This window comes from Thamnophis sirtalis, unplaced genomic scaffold, assembly GCF_051295495.1.
Source record: "Thamnophis sirtalis isolate CommonGarterSnake01/CBP01778 unplaced genomic scaffold, rThaSir2_p1.2 scaffold_8, whole genome shotgun sequence".
Lineage (NCBI taxonomy): Eukaryota > Metazoa > Chordata > Lepidosauria > Squamata > Natricidae > Thamnophis > Thamnophis sirtalis.
This window is the reverse complement of record NW_028261388.1, coordinates 12,970,404-12,986,076: the sequence shown is the minus strand read 5'-3', so window position 1 is coordinate 12,986,076 and position 15,673 is coordinate 12,970,404. Positions and strand designations below refer to the sequence as shown.

Genomic DNA, 15,673 nt, shown 5'->3' with positions numbered 1-15,673 from the left:
ACGTAGCAGAGACCCAAAAATCAGCTGGCCAGTGGAAGATGTGCACGCATGCATGGTAGAGCTGAGCTGGGGCCATGGCTTGCGTGCCTGCAGAGCGGACTCCATGTGCCACCTGTGGCACTCATGCCATAAGTTCATCATCACGGTGCTAGTGCAATAGGACTACAGTAGTTTATTTTATAGGTTTTTTTATTAAAGAGTTTTAATAGATTTTACAAATGTTTCCCCTTCCCTCCCTCCGCCCCAACCCTACCCCCTCCATCCCTCCCTCCCCCCAACCTCCCAGAGCAAAATACAGGGTATAAACATTTAACAATCATACACTAACATAAGCTAACTAACTATAACATCCTACCTCCTCTTGTACTTTAACTTCCCTTTTATTAAGCTAACTTTAGATAAATTGTAACATTCCTTGTTCATTCATTAATAAGCTAGTTGAAATTTCTTAGTCCGATATTTATTTTGAATGTAGTCAATCCATCTTCTCCATTCCAACTTATATTTCTCATCTGAATGGTCCTTCAGATATGCTGAGGTTTGGGCCATCTCTGCTACGTTTACTACTTTTAACATCCATTCTTGAATAGTAGGCAATTCTTCCTTCTTCCAGTACTGCGCCACCAACAATCTTGCTGCCGTTGTTAGGTTCAAAATCAAATTAGACTCTATAACTGAACAGTCTGTAATTATACCTAGCAAGAGCAGCTGGGGAGCGAACTTTATCCTTTTTTTAAAAAGAATATTTTGAATAATCCACCATATTTTAACTTTTTTACAAGTCCACCATATATGATAATACGTAGCGTCAACACAATCACATCTCCAGCATTTAGATTGTAAATTCGGATACATACAAGATAACTTTTTGGGATTTAAACGCCATCTATAAAACAGTAGTTTTAAAGAGACTTTCTTCCTTTCCTTTCATTCAAATGGGGCATCCTGGAACGCCGGATATGGTGATACAATAAAAGCAAATCAATGTTTTGAAGACATCAATGTCTACATTCTGGACAGAGAGAATCTCTGGTTTGAAAGAGGAGCCAAAGAAGCCACCTACATTAAGATTGAACAGCCCTCTCTCAACAGAAGGGCAGGGATAGATACATCATCTGTCTCCAGTCCTTTCAGCAGTTCCAAAAAGGTTCCACACCCATTTGCCCTGTGCAGGTGACCCTGAGGGCATAGATAAACCTCCAAGCGACCTCAGCAATTCTCAGAGAGAATACTAATGACCAGATGACTGCAAAGAATACAGTTAATCCTCAACTTTGCAACAGTTCATTCAGTGACCATTCAGAGTTACAGCAGCAATGATAAACGTGACTTACGACCATTTTTTACAGTTACAACCTTTTTAAGCATCCCTACGATCACGTGTTCAAAATCCACATGCTTGGCAACTGGTTCAAGGTCACATGAACCCATTTTGTAACCTCCTGACAAGTCAACGGAGAAGCCAGATTCACTTAACGAACATGTTACTAACTTACCAGCTGCAGTGATTCATTTAACAACCACGGCAAGAAAGGTCATGTTGTTAGTTGTGAAGTCGTGTCCGACCCATCGTGACCCCATGGACAACATTCCACCAGGTCTTCCTGTCCTCTATCATCCTCTGGAGCAGCGGTCACCAACTTGGTGTTCTGTGAGAAAATTTTGGTGGTCCGCAGAAAAATTATTCACATTTTTTATATTGCACTAAATACTATTTATCTTTTTAAAAAATCATATTAGTGGTCCGCGGGATTTAACATTATGAATTTAGTGATCCTTGAAGTCCAAAAGGTTGGTGACCCCTGCTATGGAGGCCGTTTAATCTCATGCCTACTTCTTCAGTGGCTCCATCCAGCCACTTCACTCTGGTCATAATAAAGGTTATAAAATGGGCAAAACTCACTTATGAAAGGTCCCGCTTAACAACCGAAATTTTGACCTCTGTTGTGGTCGCAACTCGAGGACTAGCTGTATTAACCATTCTCCACCGTTCAGTCAGAACTGAAGAAGAAGCTTTTTGAATGAGAAGTGACACGTCTTCAAGGGAAAACAAAGGAAGTCCAGTTGCCTTTTGAAAAAGCACCTTTGGGACAAAACAATTTTGCACGACGGGATTAAAATAGGATAAGGAAATGCAGAAGACGTAATGCATGACCCAATTAGAATTAGGTGAAGCCAGCATAGGGAACAAATCAGTTCTTAAAAAATGTGGCCCTGTTCTCATTTAGAGAGGTGCACTGGAGTTGACATTTGCCACATCTGATCCTCATAATAATCCAGGAAATCGGCAAGCAGTGTTTCAAAACACTTCTTGGCATCCTGGATATAAATGCATATAAAAAGCTCCAGTTTCATTGCTGAAAAATAATTTATTGAGGCTTGCCACCACAAAATTGCTGAAGATACAGATAGAACCTCGCGAGTAAAAAAAAAATAAAACAGATTTGCAAAGACTAGGAGCCACGGTGCAATTAACTTTCTTAAAGAAATGTATTTTTAGGAAGCGTTTTCCATTGTTGCAAATTTCCCTTGCTTAGATTCGTCAGGTTGGCTAGGAGAATAAGTGTAATGATTGTTGTGGCCCACCAGCCGTCAGCAGAGCTGGCAGCAGAGTAGGACAGTGAGGAGGTTGGGGAGAAGCATGGGCCAGTCCTTCCTGGGGAAGGCAGAGCCAGGGCTGAGGCCATCTATCAGTGATTAGCTGCCTACGGAGCTAGACAGCAGTGAGGCAGAGGAACAGCTGGAGCCTGTTCCCAGTATGGGCATGCACAGAGCCGCCAGAAGAGTAGAACAGCTAAGAAATCAGGGTCAACTTGGGAATAAAGCCACAGGTGGATGGTGAAGTCCCCTCCCATAGGAAATAAAAGAGGAACGAAAGGGGAAGGGGCTTTTGCAGGAAACAATTTGTTCGTTCGGTTGTTAGATTCATTTCAGGAGCGTGAAGATCTGTCCTTGAATCTCAGAGACTCTGTGCCCAGTCTTTCCTTGCACAGCACCTCATTTGGAAAATATTTACATGGCAGCTTTCCAAGATAGATGAGGGCTGTAGTCATAAATACTCCTTTGAAAGATGTTTGCCAGGCCTTGCTGAATGTGAATGAGAGAAATTCGCATTCATTTAATAAAAGGGGTTTTGTCGGGACCAGGAATCTGCCTTGTGCTTTTTGGGGAAGACTAGGTCAGAACAATGATAACATTAAGAGTAGAATTCTGCTTGATGTTCCTGAGATACCTAGTAACAGGACCTGAAGCCAAACATCAGTGTCTTCTGACTGTTCTCTGGTGAGCTGTGTTGAGAGGAATCCTAATTTATAGATGCTGACAGAATTATTGTCCATGAATTTATCTTAACTGTGCTGGTGGCCATCACAATATCCTACAGTCATCGTTTTACTAAGGCCTTTCCACGTGGTCAGCTTTTTGTCACCACCACTGCCTACTGTGCGATCATTACTGTTAAGGAGCTGGTCAGCTTCATTCCAGTTCCTTCCTGCTGCTCTTAGAATGCATAAAAAATGAAACTCAAAAGTTATTTGGCTCAATTGTGGAATCGCTTCCCCAGACTAGTGGCACCTCCGAGACACTAAAGGGTCATAATTCCAATAGAAAAATGTTCTCACCTGCAGTCTCATACCCTATATGCGAAATGGACTGGTATGAACTGTCTATGGAGAGTCTCAGTTATTCAGGTCATGGTTGCCCCACAGGTGCTTTTTTCCCCCCAAAAAAACCTTGTTTTTTTTCTTGAAGTCGTTTCGCTTCTCATCCAAGAAGCTCCTTCAATTCTTCTTCTTCTTTCTGTCTGATCTTTCCCTTCATTCATGAGGACCAAAGCTGTATGGGGAAAGAATCCAACAAAAGAAAAGGGGAATCTAAAAGTGGGTCAGATTCTCCCGGGGACTGCAGCAAAATCATCATCATTATCATCTAGAAAAAAAAATCTTCTAAATACATTCTTATGGAAGAGATACTGAACAGAGGCTCACAATGTTGCCCACTCTCCTCCCAGCAGGTGACTCAGTGAAAAACATACTACAAGTAGCCTTTAACTTAGGTCTGGTCACTTAATGACCATTTGAAGTTACAATGCCCTTCCCCGAACCTAGAACAGAACAGAATAACAGAGTTGGAAGGGACCTTGGAGGTCTTCTAGTCCAACCCCATACTCAGGCAGGAAACCTTATATCATTTCAGACAAATCGTTGTCCAATCTCTTCTTTAAAACTTCCAGTGTTAGAGCACCCACAGTCTCTGGAGGCAAATTGTTCCTCTGATTAATTGTCCTAGTTCTCAGGAAATTATTCCTGGGTTCTAAGTTGCTTCTCTCCTTGATTAGTTTCCACCCATTGCTTCTTGTCTTGCCCTCAGGGCAGAATAGAATCTGACTCCCTCTTCTTTGTGGCAACCCCTGAGATATTATAACACTGCTATCATGTCACCCTCAGTCCTTCTTTGCATTAAACTAGACTAACCATTTCCTGCAACCATTCTTCATATGTTTTAGTCTCCAGTCCCCTAATCATCTTTGTTGCTCTTCTCTGCACTCTTTCTAGAGTCTCCAGATTTTTTTATAATATGGTAACCAAAATTGGATGCTGTATACTAAGTGTGGTCTTACTAAGGCTTTATAAAGTGATACTAATTGTTCAGATGATCAATTGTCCTTCTTTTCATTGCATACTTACAATCCATTTTCAAAGTCAGCATACCTGGAAACCTAAACAGATACACTGCCCAGTCACATGACCTTATTTTGGGGGATTGGCAACCGACTCACCCTTACAGCTATTTGCAGCATCCCTCTGTCACATGACTTGAGATTTGCAATGTTTTTTTTCTTTTTTGCTAATTTCCAGCATTTACATCTGGTTTCTGGCAAAAAAAAAAAAAAAAAAATCCATTGCAGAAAATTGATTTGCTTAACAACCATGATATTGCCTAACAACAATATTGTTTGCTGAATATCAGTGGCATTCACTTAATGCAGCGGTGAAATCCAGCAGGTTCTGACATGTTCTGGAGAACCCGTAGCAGAAATGTTGAGTAGTTCAGAGAACCAGTTGTGAAAATTTTCAGTAGTCCGGAGAACTGGTAGTGGAAAAGTTCAGTAGTTCAGAGAACCAGTAGCGGAAATTTTGAGTAGTTTGGAGAACCAGTAGCGGAAATTTTGAGTAGTTTGGAGAACCGGTAGTGGAAATTTTGAGAAGTTCAGAGAACTGGTAGTGGAAATTTTGAGTAGTTCAGAGAACCAGTAGCGGAAATTTTGAGTAGTTCGGAGAACCGGTAGTGGAAATTTTGAGAAGTTCAGAGAACTGGTAGTGGAAATTTTGAGTAGTTTGGAGATCCAGAAGCGGAAATTTTGAGTAGTTCGGAGAAACGGTAGTGAAAATTTTGAGAAGTTCGGAGAACTACAAATGCCACCTCTGGTTGGCCCCAGAGTGGGATGGGAATGGAGATTTTACAATATCCTTCCTCCTGCCACTCCCTCCAAACCACACCCACCAAGCCATGCCCACAGAACCGGTGGTATAAAAAAAATGAATTTCACCACTGACTTAATGTCAAAAATTGTGCCTGGTTCTGTGATTATTTGACTTACGACCTCCACAATTTGCAGCTGAAATTCCAGGCTCAATTATGGTCATAAGTCAAGGACTACCTCTATAACAGCCCAGCTTGTGCTTCCCAGGATACAAATAGATTAAGGCAAATTTCAATCCAAGTGGAAAATAAAAACAGACATTCTCTCTGATGTGAGCTGTTACTTCTCTATACCAAAGAAAAAGGGAGACGCTTCCTGTGGCCACTGCTGTCAAAGGGATTTTAAAAGACCTCTAGCAGCCTCGTTCTTCCAAATCATTTTGATGGTTCTGTTTTGTACCCATAAGAGAATGGGTACAAAAAGAGATTTAGAATTTCCTGGCTTGGTTTGCTAAGTCAAAAAGGTTGTTAGGAAACTTGTGGTTTAAAAAGGAAATCCATCTGTTATCTCTGTTTCTTCTCTAAACCCGGTCATCCCCCCCCCCCATCCCCACTGTACCCTAAGATGATTTAATTTGTTTGGACGTAGCATGTAACGTGAACAGAAAAACAGTTTTCTTAATCTGGGTATACAGTAGTGATTTGTGTATTGTGGAGAGAGCCAGATTGCATTTCTTCCTTGCCTTATTCCGGAGTGAGTGAAGATATATGACCTGAGCTATCCTATCTGTAGCTACCTTATCTGGGCTTCAAAATCAGATCACAGGAAAAAGTTAGAATTAACTCCATATGTCTTTTGCCCAACCTTGTAGATTGCGCAGAGTTTTTCTTTTCCCCCATCTCAGATATGGTAGCCTAATCTTGTCCCTTACTATTTTTTTTTCTTTTTTATATACACTAGATGGCTTTATAATCTACTTTGTATATACTGCATGTATATATGCATTTAATTGAATGCAGAGGCCATGTAGTTCCAAAGAAGCAATGAAACGAAGAAACAGATTATATGCCTCTAAAGCTGGGAAACATAACACTTGTTGGGACCCTGTAAAATCTTACAGGATCTTCACTCATCACCATAATCCAAGGTCTGAACGTTCGGCCAAGATTTCAGTGTCTTCTTGAACATTTTCAACCCGGGAGCCATATCAGTCTTTGTAGAGATACTGTCCCGTTGGGCAGGTGCCTTGTCAGAGAAGCTACAGTTCCTGGGTTCCATTCACAGGTGGCATTCAGCAGGTTCTGACCAGTTCTGGAGAACCGTTAACGGAAATTTTGAGTAGTTCAGAGAGCCTCCTCTCTATGGCAGCCCTTCAAATATTGGAAGACTGCTATCATGTCTCCCCTGGTCCTTCTCTTCGCTTCACTAGACTAACCATTTCCTGCAACCGTTCTTCATATGTTTTAGTCTCCAGTCCCCTAATCATCCTGGTTGCTCTCCTCTGCACTTTTTCTAGAGTCTCAACATCTTTTTTTATACTCTTTCTCCCATTTCCTGCTTCATCCCCTTTGCAAATACTTAGGAGTCTCTACTGGCCCTGAAACAGATTATAATCTGTCTTGCTTTTTTAAAATCTGAAAGCTGTGTTGGAGTCCCCTATGCCACGGGTCAGCAAACTGTGGCTCTGGAGCTGCATGTGGCTCTTTCCTCCCTCTGCTGTGGCTCCGTCACTGGTCGGCGGCACAATTTTGAGAGGAGCTCCTGGGGGTGGGAAGCACAATGCGCCAGGAGAAGACTCTATGGCAAGGGGAGGGTTTTCCAGTTGTCTCCACAATTGATAGGGCTTTCGGTTATGACAGGTAGAGGAAAAAATATGCCGCACTAGGAGGAGACTCTATGGTGGGGGAACTGAACTTCCGGTCAGCTCCAGAATTGAACAGGGGGCTTCCAGTTAGGACCTTTGTAGCTCCCGGTGTTTTATTTTCTGTGGGAAACGGGTCCAAATGGCTCTTTGAGTGTTTAAGTTTGCCGACCCCTGCCCTGTGTCTATGAGACCCCCTTTGAGTGTATTTACACTACTAGGTCACTATGCACTTTAATTCAGCCCTATCAGAAAGCTGTAGCAAGAGACCAAGTTTGGTTTGGTCTCTAAGCTGGTATTCCAAGTCTCCTTGTTTTCCCATCATTCCCCTGATGACTTAGCTCAAACAAGGATTATTTGCAGAGATGGTATTCAGCCGGTTTGGACCGGTTCATGTGAACCGGTTGTGGAAATCGCGGGTGAGCCTTCTCACCCGCCCCGGCTCTATGCTGTCCTATTTAGCCACGTCCATGTGTGCAAGACACACACACAATCAAAGTGCCTTTGCGGAAGACCGAGCGCATGTGCACTCCGGAGGTGGGTTCCTACCAGTTTGGCCAAACTGGTAGTGATTTGGCGGCCTGGACTGCTGGAACCGGCAGCAACCCAAGCCTGCCACGCCCCCGAACCAGTTCTCCTACGGGGCCCCATCTTGATTTTCGGTCCTGTGCATGTGCAGAACAATTGTAATTGTACAAATGTTTTGCGCAGACCTATTTTTGTGTAAATTTTGTCAGGCGTGTGTGCTTGCTTCGCTTTCACGCGTGTGCAAAATTTTTGCACGCACCAAACCGGCAGTAATGCCGAGAGCAACCCACCACTGGTGTACTTTCTTCATTTGCACACGCTCACATTTGCAAACCGGTAGGGAAAGTAAGTGAATACCACCCCTGATTATTTGCCTGTTGTTGAGTGTGACTTCATGAATACAGCACAAAATGAAGAAAGGGAAGGATTCCTACAAAGGCCACAGTGATTTAGGCCTATAAATATTTCCAGATGGCAGTATTTTCTGGTGAACTTTTATCCCCTCATGCTTCTAAAAAGAGGCCCTGTTTATGTTCTGAACCTCTGCAGGGATTTTAACTTAGTATGAAGTGCGAGAGATGCAGTTCCCACAGAGTCATTTGGAATGGAGGAAGGAAGCATAGATCATGAGCCGAAAATTATTAGCAGATAATTTTCATGGGAAATCAGCATCATTAAAATATTAGGATAGTTCAGCTTGACTTACTGCAAATCGTTCCTTTTTGTCTATCTGTCTGTCTGTCTGTCTGTCTGTTTGTCTTCCTTCCTTCCTTCCTTCCTTCCTTCCTTCCTTCCTTCCTTCCTTCCTTCCTTCCTTCCTTCCTTCCTTCCTTCCTTCCTTCCTTCCTTCCTAATGTTAGGAGGATAACAATACTCCAGGGCAGGCTTTGGACACGGGACCCAGATAAATGGACTAGAGACATACTTGCGGTTGTAAGCTGCCATGAAGTCTCACTTCCATGTAGAGAGATGCATACATGTTTCCGTATGCTTGGCGTCTTTCTGACAAACAGTTTATTTTGTTTATTTGCTTGTTAAATTTATTTGCCACTCATCTCACTCTGGGGCCAGTCTGGACAGATTGCAATAGTGAAATATTGTTTGTGTGTTTGTGTGTATGTGTGTGTGTGTTTGTGTGTTAACAACAACATAACAATAGCAAAGCAATGAAACCATAAAAATACCATAAATTTATGATATAAATGGCTAGCGGAAAGAATAAGAAAGCATTAAAGGGGGGGGATTAAGAAATTAGAAAACAAACATAAAACTGCATAATTAATAAGGAGGGGGGAAATGTAAGATATATTGTATATAAAATAGTAGAGAATAATAGTTATGAGGAATATATGTACATAGATAGATATAAGATGTATTGTATAGAAATAAGTACATTGAAAGAGTAATGTATAGAAGAAATATAAGTATAAATTACGATATTAGTAGATGAAAAATGTTTGTGTGTGTGGATAGATATAGATAGATAGATAGATAGATAGATAGATAGATAGATGATAGATAGATAGATGTAGAAGTATAAAGGTATACATGTACAGATAAAAAGAGTATAATGGAGGCTTACCAATGTGGAAATGTTGCAAAGATGATATTTGTGTTTAAAAAATGGGAAAAAATGTTTAATGTAAACATGTAAAAAACCTAAACACTAAAAATAAACAAGGAAAGTACAATAAGTACAATTATATTATAAATAATATAATATAATCATATAATAAAAGATGGGCAGGAGGGGGGCAGGAGGCGGAGATGAGGTAAGCAAATTAGTTCAGGAGCCATCTCCAGAGTGTTCCTCCCCTATTGGAACCGCCATCATGGAAGGATAGGAGGATAAGGGCAAACTTCACCCTGGGGGACAGGATGTTCCAGAGGGCCGATGCTAAAGCGATGGAGGCTCTTCTACTTTTATCCTGCTAGCCGGAGTTCCTTGACCAATAGAATCTGCAACAGGTTCCTTTCCTTTGCCTACATCATGGAGGGTTTAAAGGTCATAATCAACATCTTGAATTGCACCCAAACGCAAACTGGCAGCCAATGCAAGTCACAAAACCGTGGTGCAACATGGATCATTCTACGGGGCCCAAAGGCTGCTCGTGCTGCTCACTTTGTTCCAGTCCCATCACATTCCCATGATCATAAAGAACATACGTGCAGAACCTTTTAGTTCTTTCCCTGATATCCCTAAGCAAAGGGCTCACTTCTTCCATATAAATATTTGAGAGATTATCTAATTCACCCATTACCCATTAGAATCCCCAAAACTGGACATCAGCTGTAGACCAGTGTCCCTCAACCAAAGCAGCTTTAAGAGGGGTGGACTTCGAACATCTGGGAATTGAAGTCCATGTGCCCTATAGTTGTTGAAAATGAGAAACACTGTTGTAGACCCTGGGATTACGGTTCCTAAAATCACCTTTGGGCAGTAGATTCTGGGAAGCCCATAACTCTGGAAGGCACACAAGTATGGAAGGATCTATTAAGCCACAATGTGGCTTGTTTGAATAGGCAGCTAGCTAAAGCTGTGCTTCCTATCTATTTTGTTTATAAATAATTTTTATGTTGTCTACTCAATGGCCAGCTCCTTGGATTAATTACTAAATGCCCATTGAAAAAGAAGTGTTTTCAGAACCTTTCCGAAGGCCAGAGGCAAAGAGATTAAGTGCCTTTTTGGGGGTAGCCTATTCCATGATAGGGACGAGGTGGCTCTACAGCTAAGACACTGAGCTTGTAGATCTGAAAAGTCGGCAGTTCGGTGGTTCGAATCCCTAGTGCCGCGTAACGGTGTGAGCTCCCGTTCCTTGTCCCAGCTTCTGCCAACCTAGCAGTTCGAAAGCATGTACAAAATGCAAGTAGAAAAATAGGAACCACTTTTGATGGGAAGGTAAGAGCGTTCTGTGCGCCTTCGGTGTTTAGTCATGCCGGCCACATGACCACGGAGACGTCTTTGGACAGTGCTGGTTCTTCAGCTTTGAAACGGAGATGAGCACCGCCCCCTAGAGTCGGGACCAATTAGCACAGGGAACCTTTACCTTTACCCATTCCATCATATTGGGGATACTACTGGGGATACTACTCCGAAGGTCTGCCTTCTGACTGACTCCCCATATCTCTCAAGAGGAGATAAAATTGTAAGAAGACATTTCCTAGATCACTGTTTCTCACCTTGACAACTCTTAACTTGTGTACTTCAGCTCCCAAAATTCCCAGCCAACCTATTGGCAACTAATGAAGCTGCTGCAAAACAGGTATTATCTTGCAAAAAAATGGCAAGGTACCTCTGAACTGTGGTCAGGATGCTGTATTGTGGACCAGTTATAGTTTCTGAGTCATCTTCAAAGGCAGCCCCACATATAGCCTATGGTAGTAGTCAAGATGTGTGATGGTATTCTCTGACCCCCGAGAAAGAAAACAGATATTTCCAGAGTATTTCAGAACGGGAACAGATGGACATTTTTGTGGTAGTAAATAAGTGATTCACATCTTCCCTATTAAACTGAGACTTTCAGAGAAAAGATTAAAGTAGTCAGTTACTCATAAAGGAAGGCCAAGATACACAAAGCCCACTTCCAAGATTCTATAGGCTAAACTCCCTGTGCACTGCTCTTCACAATAAATGTGGTCATTCTGAATGTGTGAGAATCTTGTTTTCTAGACTCTGAACTGCCATAAGGGGTTTTGACGGGCACAAGCTCAGTCCAACAACTATAAGTGTTGTTTATCATTATTGCTGTTGCTTGAAATGCTACTGCGAACCCCAGTTGGAACTTGGCATATATACTTTGGAAATAAAAATCAAAGTATCCTGAAAGAGGGAGAGGGAGTGAAAAACAGACTCTAGTTTCTACAGTTCTGATCCCTCACTTCCGTAGGCTCCAAATTCCGTTACTTTTCAAGTGTCGTCATCTCAATCCTCTTAAGCTCCAATGTTGGACTAATCAAATTTAGTCCTGTGGGTGTTTGCTGAAGTGAATGGGGGGAATGTCAAGGGAACGGAATGACAAAACATGTGTCATAATATCATGGTACCAATGCCACAATGTACATAATTGCGGTGTTTACATGATGACGTGGCAATGGGAGTGTTTCATTGTGGTGTACTTGTGGCTTGTTGCAGATGTGAGTTGTTGGTTTCCCATTGCTGCAGAAGACAAGATCTACTAGAACAGTGTTTCTCAACCTTGGTGACTTTATGTTTTGTGGACTTCAACTCCCAGTTGGATTCTAGGAGTTGAAGTCCACAGGACTTAAAGTCACCAAAGTTGAGAAACACTGTACTAGCAGTTAAAGCAGGGTTTAATACTCTTTTTTAGTTAAAGGGAGAGAGGAGGAGGAGGTGGCCATGTTAGGTAATATTTTGGCAGCATCAATTTGAACAGCTTGTGAGGGCTACACGGACAAGGATCAGGGCTCAAATGTCTCCAGTGGAACCTTATATTTGAACCACTTCCACATGACCTGCCTCCGTGGAACAGTGAGGATTCGGTGGCAGGAGAAGGTGCCAGATACAGAAGTCCTCTCTGCAGACCAGGCCTGCCATCAGTTCACACCAGTGGTGAAATTCAATATTTTTTTACTACCGGTTCTGTGGGCATGGCAGGGGAAGGATACTGCAAAATCCCCACTCCCTCCCCACTCTGGGGCCAGCCAGAGGTGGTATTTGCCGGTTCTTCGAACTACTCAAAATTTCCGCTAGAACCTATCTCCAGAACCTCCTAGATTTCACCCCTGGTTCATACCCTGCTGATGAGAGCACAGACACGCTGGGCAGGCCGTGTTGCAAGGATGCTAGATCATCGCATCCCCAAACCACTCCTCTATGATGAGCTGCCCCAAGGAAAGCGACCGCACGGGGGACAAAGGAAGCAATGCAAAGACACGTTGAAAGCTTCCTTCAAGTCCCTGGAAATTGACGCCACCTCCTGGGAAACCCTGGCGCAAGATCGATCAAGGTGGCGTTCGCAGATCCACCAAGGCTGCCAGACATCTGAGGACAGAAGAATAACAACCATAGCACAAGAGAAGTGAGCACTCTGCAAAGCCAGAGCTAAAAATGCTGCAACAATGGTGCCCACACATGTCTGCCCGACCTGTGGCAGAACATTTTGTACCCGTATAGGCCTTATCAGCCACCTGCGGACACATCGTGGACAGCCCACAATCTGTTAAATGTCAAGGACCTCTTTGAACTCAATGGAAGAGCATCATAATCTTTGTGCACAATTGCGTCTATAGGGGGAAGTCGAAATCAGCAAGGTAGAGTGAGGCACCCCCCTCCCTTTTGTAGGTCTACATAGCGTCACATGTCTTGTGTTCAAAAGAGGTCGTGCATCATAAGAGTTCGCCGTCCATTCTGCTCATTTCTATCCTGTCTCTGGACTTGCCACTTTTCCATGGTGTGCTGAATTCTCCCCTGTTATTCTATAAAATGAAGAGATTACCTTTCTATCTTATTTCTGGCTTAAATCTCCCTTCTAAATGTCTTTTGGCATGGTGTATTTGAGTGCTGTCCATGGGGATGGCACTGGATACTACTGCCTAGGCTTTCTTCTTACAAAATAGGATTACAAGAACCTTCTAGTGAAATGGAAACATCACCCTGCCAACAAAAGTGCGTCTAGCCAAGGCGATGGTTTTCCCAGTTGCAATGTGGAGGTTGGACCATAAGAAAGGCTGAGCGCCAAAGAATTGAGGCCTTTGAACTATGGTGCTGGAGAAGACTCCTGCGAGTCCCTTGGACTGCAAGGCCATCCAACCGGTCAGTCCTAGAGGAGATCAACCCTGACTGCTCTTTAGAAGGCCTGATCCTGAAGATGAAACTCAAATTCTTTGGCCACCTAATAAGAAGGAAGGACTCACTGGAGAAGAGCTTAATGCTGGGAACGATTGAGGGCAAAAGAAGAAGGGGAGGATAGATGGAGTCACTGAAGCAGTTGGCATGAGCTTAAAGGGACTCTGGGGGATGATAGAGGACAGGAAGGCCTGGAGGAACGTTGTCCATGGGATCGCAGTGGGTTGGACATGACTTTGCAACTAACAATAAAGAAAAAGTGTACCAAGAATCGTGAGCAAAATCTTCTTATATTATCCTTCGATGGATATTTAGTTCTCTGGTTCCAAAATAGCGCTTCTCTGCAGGAAAACTCCCCGGTTTCTAAATGATTTCTCTCCAATACTGTAAAAGGCCAGCTGGAAGTAAAGTTATGAGCAATGAAACACTCTTCTTTCATTTATTTCTTCCCAGTGCTTTCAAATGGCATTGATTTCAATTCCCTGGCCATTCTGGGCTTTGAAGTCCTACACAGTTGAGTAATTTCAGCTTGAGAAGGATGGTAGTACAATCTTTTACTTCCATCTGATACTCTGCATTTGGTGACCCTGAGCCCTTTCTGGCCTGCTGGGCCTTTTAAAAAAAAAAAAAGTAAGCTGTATTCCTGCGGACGTGGGTATCACATTTTTAAAAGCCCCATCTCCGCTCCAGATCCTACCCACTGATGATTGCTCACTTCTCGGCCAAACCATTTGCAGAAAAGTTTTGCAGGTGCTCACTTAATGGATTTTTGAAACCTCAGAAATCCTCTGCACAATCAGAAGGTATAGCCACAGATGCCCCCACCCCCCCCAAGCAGCCTCAATTTTTCTAAATGGGAAATTAGAAGGATAAAAACCAGATTATTCATATTACACATAAATCTCATGCCAGAGAACCGGGTTGCTGCTGCAATGAGGTTTTGGTTGGGAGAATGGCCCTCTTGATTGTTATTGCTAATGTTTTATTTATAAGTCCTAGTTCCCTAGAAATGTTTCCAGTTGCTTCTTGGGTTGTATGTTTTGAATCCCAACGACTTGCTGGGGATTAATAGTCTCGGTAGTTTGCAGCTGCCTGGAAGCCTTGCAAAGAAATTAAATAAATAAATCTCCGATAGAAGAAATCTATATGGACTCACTTTTAAACTCTACATTCCCTCTTTTTTATAGGGACGCAGTGGCTAAGATGTTGATCTTGTCGATCAGAAAGGTTGGCAGTTCAGCACTTCGAATCCCTAGCGCCGCGTAACGGAATGAGCTCCCGTTACTTATCTCAGCTCCTGCCAACCTAGCAGTTCGAAACAATGTAAAAATGCAAGTAGAAAAATAGAAACCACCTTTGGTGGGAAGGTAACGGTGTTCCGTGCACCTTCGGCGTTTAGTCATGCCGGCCACATGACCACGGAGACGTCTCCGGACAGCGCTGGCTCTTCAGCTTTGAAACGGAGACGAGCACCGCCCCCTAGAGTTGGGAACGACTAGCACATGTGTGCCAGGCGAACCTTTGCCTTTATCTTTATTCCCTCTTTTGGTGCTTCCCGGTTCTCCTTTTTCCAACAGTGTTTAAAGTTTTTTTTTTTTTTAAAGGAGCTTACTTAATACTGGTTGTGTTGCAACTGTGAGAAACTGATAATGAGTATGTCTTCTCCTGAGCCCCCTTTAGAAGAGGAAACTTTGCATCCTGGCTTAATTTCTCCCTCCCTCTCTCTCATTTATGCCAAAGCGGTTTCTTTAACAGTACTTAGCTGCAAATGAGTGCCTTTAGGAAGCCTTATTGTACTTCCAGGGATAATCAGGCCTCAGTTGTTGGTTAATTATTTTGGTCTGCTTGGCTGTAGCTCAACACAGAGGCTGCAGAGGGAATAAACACCACTTCTGTGCACAGGCTCAATGCACTAGTCTGACCTTTGTTTATGGAGGCGGTCCAAGCCCATCCTTGCCACCCTGTTCCCTGAAATCTAGAACAGTATACAAAGTTGACGGGACCTTGCTCAGGATGTGATTTCACAACAGCTTGTTGTCTCCCGGTGTTTCTCAGA

At 42.9% G+C, this 15,673-nt stretch overlaps 1 protein-coding gene across 1 annotated transcript in view; it reads left to right on the top strand.

The window, feature by feature from the left end:
- The window catches only part of MAML2 (mastermind like transcriptional coactivator 2), a 215,452-nt gene that overhangs the window by 45,077 nt on the left and 154,702 nt on the right, over positions 1-15,673 (top strand). The gene's annotated exons all lie outside the window — the stretch shown is intronic.